Raw genomic sequence first — 6,649 nt, 5'->3', positions numbered from 1 at the left:
GTCTGTTGTATCCATCATCTCCATTTTCTCTACTCCTTCCCCCTACCCCACCATCATCTGTACACCTTGACTCTGGTACCAAGGGTCTTTCATCCTCTTCAATAATAAACTTTTAATGCCTTTGTGCTAAGGGTTGAGGATGAGAAGAGACACAGCCCCTGCCCTTGGGGGACGTTCATTTTAGCTGGAGAGACAGAAGCACATGTCATTCCAGGGAGGCGGACACTTGGAGCAGAGAGTGCAGCCATGGGTAGGTTTTCCTGGCCGGGTCCTGGAAGGAAGGAACTTAGCGAGGGAGTGGCCAGAAGCAGCATTGATCAAGGACATTACTCTGATTGATCAAGCTGGGCCCACGCGCTAATCTCCGGAAATGGCTTTGTTTTTGTCACACCTGCTCTGTTGGTCCCCCACCTCTGGATGATATCAGATGGACAGATCCCACAGCTTTCCCAGGCTTACTCACGTATTACTCAAAGAGTCTCCTACTAGCCCAACCTCAATCAAACCCTCACTCTCTCACTCAGTTTAAAGCTTGCCTTCCTGCCCCAGCCTTGGAAATCCTAAATGTCTCACATTTTTCTCTCTATTCTTCTGTTCCTCCTTTAGCCTCTGGCTCCTCCAGGATGGGGTGTGGGGACCAAAGACAGGTAAAGGGCAGAAGCTGCCCAGCTGACTGGGGCCATTCTAAAGAGCCATTGTGAAGTGGCACAGGAGACCCTTCACGCTTTGGTAGGCTCTCTTGAGACCCTGGTTTGGGGGGCAGTGGGCACATGCTCAGTGTTCCTTAGCAAGGGCTGTGCCCCTGCAGCCCACCACTTAAAGCCCCCTTTGGCTCCTGCTTTTGTTGATAGAGCATCTCCCCACACACGTGCCAACCCCGCCCCCACCCCATGGTCATCTGCCCTGGCAAGCAGAGCTTAAAAGATCTTAAAAGAAATTTGAAAACAACTCAAGCCAACTCTTTTCCCACTATGTCCATTCTGGTCCCTTTCTGCTGAGGAGACCCTCTGAGACTCTGAGACCTTCCTTGGGACATAGCCTCATTCCTCTGCAGCGCTCCCCTCACTCAGCCATCAGGGCCGGGAGCAGCCAGCACCTCTCCACTGAACTGTTCCAGTCTTCCTAACTGTAGGAAACCCATGTCAAGCTCTCTGGGTCCACCTCTTGGGTCCCCTCACTTGGCTTGGGGGGAAGGGAAATGCCCAGGACTCCAGGACAACTCTCACCCTCGTATCGTCACCACTAACTTTTAGAAAAAATTGCTTGAAGGTGAGTGATAGGCTCGGAAAGGCAGAACTCTAATTTTTGGCTTTTTTTTTTTTTGTAATTTAACAAGTCCTTCCCAGAAGGTTCAGCACCTTTCTTTAAAAAGGGAGTGTTCTATAAATGGGACTACATCAGACTAAAGAGCTTCTGCAAGGCAAAGGAAACCATGAACAAAATGAAAAGACAACCCAACAACTGGGAGAAAATATTTGCAAACCGTATATCCAACAAGGAGTTAATCTCCAAAATATATAAAGAACTCATACAACTCAACAACAAAAAAACAAACAACCCGATCAAAAAATGAGCAGAGGATATAAACAGACATTTTTCCAAAGAAGATGTACAGATGGCCAACAGGCATATGAAAAGATATTCAACATCACTAATCATTAGGGAAATGCAAATCAAAACTACAATGAGATATCACCTTACACCCGTTAGAATGGCTATAATTACCAAGACAAAAAATAACAGTGTTGGAGTGGATATAGAGAAAAGGGAACCCTCATACACTGCTGGTGGGAATGCAAACTTGTGCAGCCACTATGGAAAACAGTATGGAGATTTCTCAAAAAATTAAAAATAAAAATACCATATGGGGCCGGCCCCGTGGCTTAGCGGTTAAGTGCACGCGCTCCGCTACTGGCGGGCCGGGCTTGGATCCCGGGCGTGCGCCGACGCACCGCTTCTCCGGCCATGCTGAGGCCGCGTCCCACATACAGCAACTGGAAGGATGTGCAACTGTGACATACAACTATCTACTGGGGCCCTGGGGAAAAAAAGGAGGAGGATTGGCAATAGATGTTTGCTCAGAGCCGGTCTTCCTCAGCAAAAAAAAAAAAAATAAAGAGGAGGATTAGCATGGTTGTTAGCTGAGGGCTGATCTTCCTCACACACAAAAAAAATAATACCATATGACCCAGCTATCCCACTACTGGGTATTTATCCAAAGAACTTGAAATCAACAATTCAAATAGACTTATGCACCCCTATGTTCACTGAAGCATTATTCACAATAGCCAAGACATGGAGGTAACCCAAGTGCCCACCAACTGATGAATGCATAAAGAAGATGTGGTACATATATACGATGGAATACTACTAAGCTATAAAAAAGTCAAAATTGTCCCATTTGCAACAACATGGATGGACCTTGAGAGTATTATGTTAAGCGAAATAAGCCAGACAGAGAAAGACAAACAGTGCATGATTTCACTCATATGTGGAAGATAAACAAACATATGGACAAAGAGAACAAATTAGTGGTTACCAGAGGGGAAGGGGGTTGGGGGTGGGCATAAGGAGTAAAGGGGCACATATATATGGTGACTGACAAATAATAATGTACAACTGAATTTCACAATGTTATAAACTATTATGACCTTAATAAAATAATAAAATAATAATAATAAAAAAGGAGTGTTCTAGGTATCTATTTTATCAATTTAGGGGGCCTTGGTTGTGCCCAACATAACAAGAAAAGTCCTGTATTTCCTCTTTGTTAATCTTAATAAAAGTAATATCTAAAATTTATTTAGAGCTCTCTCAGGGCACCACTAAACATTGTGTTCCATGTGGATGGCACCCCCTGGAGTTGTGCAGTGCACAGCTTGTACAGCTGAGCTGGCAGCCTTGTGCTTTATGGCTTTGTTTTGAGAGAAACAGGCCCTTTCACCTATATAGTAGTAGTAATTATAACAACCATTACTATCATTTATTTTAGCATATAGGATGTACCAGTATATATTCTACAGTATAGAGTATATGCTATATTTAATCTTCACTAGAAGTTTGCTTTCAAATGAAGAAACTAAGGCTCCACTTCTTGCCCAGCAATAAGCAGTCAGGATCTGAATCCAGTCCTGTCAGTCTCCCCAAACCATGCTCTCTTTCCTTCTTCCTTTTGGATCCAATCACTCATTTTACAGATGAGCAAATGCCAGCTCAGAGAGGTTGCACAGCTTGCTCTGAGTCATACACGGTCTTCCACTTTATTTCACAGAACTTTTAGGGACTTGATATATTTGCAAGGATGTGGCCCTAGAGGAGAATCTCAGGGAGAGACATAATAATGTTGACCACACACACAAAAGACATAGGTCGAGCTCTATTGGGGCATCTTTCTGTTGCTTTTCCTTCAGGCATAGTTCTCCTGGCATCCTGGGGGAAGGCGGGGTGGGATGGCAGGCAGGTCCTGAGAGAGGGGAGCCCTGCCTATATTACCCACAGGCAGGTGTTGGGTTCTCCTAGCCTGGAATAATAGGAAGGAAAGATGCTAAGTGTGAGGTGGGCTCAATGCAAATCTGGAAAGTGAAATTGAAATTCTGGAGCCTAATAGTTGTGTGTTTTCAAAAATGAATATTTACTGATTTTTTTTTCTAATTATAGATAATACACGCTCATGTAGAAAGTTTATGTGATACTGCGAAGTATAAAGAAAAAAGTAAAATCCTGTTGCCCAAAGAGACGAATGAGGTTTGTTTGTTTATTATTTTAAAGCTGACAAAGGGAAATTGCACGTTTATTTGCTCCTGGAGCTGTCCTACTGGGGCTGAGGTTACAGGCATTTTTTCATCCTTCTCAGGAAGTAAGCAAGAGGACAGAGAAGGCTAGAACTCGCATTGGGTAACCAGGAGAATGGCCTACAAAGGCCAAATCCAATGCTATTCTTAGTCAAACTACCCTTTTTCCTCAATCTTAAAAGTCAGCCTCTTCTCTCTGAGTTCAGTACTAAAAGTGATTTACAGACTTGGAAAATAATTCTTCCCTTGTATTGGGGGTTCAGTAAATGCTCTGAGTTGAAATGGAATGAAATAGATGCACAGTGGGGGCAGGGACCATCGTCTCAGATTTTATGGAACCTGGTCTGATTGAGGAATTAAGGCAGATGCGTGAGTGGGTCAGACAGATCTGGCTCTGCCTCTGCTGGTGTCTGACTTTGGGCAAAGTTTCCATGTGTGCCCAAATGGAAGTTGGCACCGAGTATAAGGCAGCCCTAAACTTTCCAATGGGGAAATCGCCCATGATATTTTGGTCAACCTGAGCACATAAAACTTTTAGTGACATAGATGAAATTGTGATAGGCTTATTCAATTTATGAATTTAGTGATACTTACATGTTTAATACCATTTATACAATATAATAAATTTATAAATACTTTTTTTCCACTCTCATATTTCATAAAACAAATCCATCCAAACTCTTCACATGCCTCTTGGTCATCAGCGTCCTCATTGTCACGAGAGCCATTTATTAGGCATTCTCACTTCCATCTGGGTTGTTGGAGATTCTCTTGGACCCGTGTGGGATGCTGTCACTGGAAATTTTATCCCAAACCACAGAGTGCCCATTCGCATAGCATTAGTCAGTTCGTGTTTTCACTGGTCTCTCCGACACAACTACTCACTGTTCTGCTTTTTAAAGTGATCATAAAAGGCTTGTTTATAGCAACTTCCAGCATTGCAAATGTGAAGTCATATTCCCAGGAATAACTAACAAATCTGTGTTACATTTTCTCACCTCCTTTTGTGCTGAGTCGGTGATCTCCCTAAGCTTCCAAAACTAGCATGAATTGAGGTCATTTTAGGCTAATGTCTTCCTCAAACTGTACTATGGTTGTTAAATATAAAAAATTTAGAAAGTCTTGGTGTAACATGAGAGACATTGCAAAGACCCGGTGATATTGTGATTTAAGATACATTAAGAAATATATATTTGTTCTTCATCGCCATTTCTGGCACAGAGTTCTTAAAACCTTTGAAATTTCCTAAGTGATGAGTCATAAAAGCGAAATGGGTATCTTTTGTTATTCCTGTAACAAGCCCCTTTCAAACACACCTGAGTTTATCTTAATGAGGTGATTTTTGGGAAGCCCCAAGATAACCTTAGGATGGGGGCTGGTTGCCAGCAGAACCAATCATGTGATTTGGAGGGCTGGGGAGGGGAAAGGAGCTGGAGGTTGAATCAATCACCAATGGCCAATGATTTAATCAGTCATGCCCGTGTGATGAAGCCTCCGTAAAAATCCAAAAAGGACGGAGTCCAGAGAGCTTCCTAGTTGCTGAGCACATGGAGGGGCCATGAGAGTGGTGTGTCCAGAGGGGGCGTGGAGGCTCTGGCCTCTTCCTGTGTAACTTGCCCTCTGCATCTCTTCTATCTGGTCATCCCCGAGTTAGTATATCGTTTCATAACAAACAGATAATCTAATAAGTAAAGTGTTTTCCTGGGTTCTGTGAGACGCTCTAGCAAATAAATTGAACCTGAGAAAGGGGTCCTCCGATTTATAGCCAGTCAGTCGGAAGCACAGGTGACAACCTGAACTTGAGATTGGCATCTGAATTGGGGCTGAGAGGGCAGTCTTGTGGGGCTGAATCCTTAACTTGTGAGATCTGATGCTATCTCCAGGTAGATGGCTTCAGAATTAAGTTTTAGGACACCCAGCTGGTGTCACAGAATTGTTTGATGTGTGCAAAACGCACACATCTGATGACCAGAAGTGTCAGAAGTGTTGAATGTGAGTGGTAAAGAAGACACACAGGAGTATGTTTTTCCTTTACTGACCCAAAGGTAAAGTACCTCCCTCCTTTCTGACCAATGACAATTTTAGGGGAGAAAACGCTTGCCTTATTGGTAGACATATATAGTGGTTACCATCTTTAGACTTTACGTGCCCAGGTATAAAATGTGGATAATATCTCTTATAATTAACTGTGGGTTCCTTGAGGGCAGGAACTGTCTAATGTATTCATCCTTGTCCTCTGTGCCCAGCACAGCGACTGGTTCATAACAAGTGCTCAGTATATGTTTGTCGGACGAGTAAATGAATCCAAAAAGCCTTACTCAGTTCACAAGGCACGCGTCCACTTCTGTCTGCAGGACTGTCGTGACAGCGGGCTTCTTTCGTGGGTTCTGGAGTGGGAAGTGGGGAACTTGGCTCAAACTGAGCGGTGATTTAGGCTAGAGTGTCACACTCCTGACTGTCCTCCAGTGCTGGGAGTACAGTCCACACACCACACGCATCGATCTCAAAACCCACCCAAATTCGAATGTTCAGATGCGATGCTGATTTTGGATACCGTCACCTCCACTCCCCTGGGGATGGCCCTGTAACTTCCGGTTCCGGGGCCTGCACCACTGCTGTCCCAGCTGTGGCAAGCAGAGGTTTGCTCTGGGAGACCAGTCCGGGCCTGCAGAGTAGGTGAGGAATGCTGGGGCCAGGGGTCCCCTTAGAGAGGGGAAGGGTCCCCACACTACAAAGACAATGTCTGAGAATAAGGACTAGCAGCCAGAAGTGAGTTTGAGTCAAAAAGCCAAAAAAGTGTAGAAGTTGGGTGGCAGTTCCATGGATGGGTCAGAAACCAGGTAGAGAGAAATCACAAG

This window comes from Ceratotherium simum, chromosome 11 (assembly GCF_057802395.1).
Source record: "Ceratotherium simum simum isolate JZ-2026a chromosome 11, ASM5780239v1, whole genome shotgun sequence".
NCBI lineage: Eukaryota > Metazoa > Chordata > Mammalia > Perissodactyla > Rhinocerotidae > Ceratotherium > Ceratotherium simum.
Note: the sequence above shows the minus strand (reverse complement) of the source record.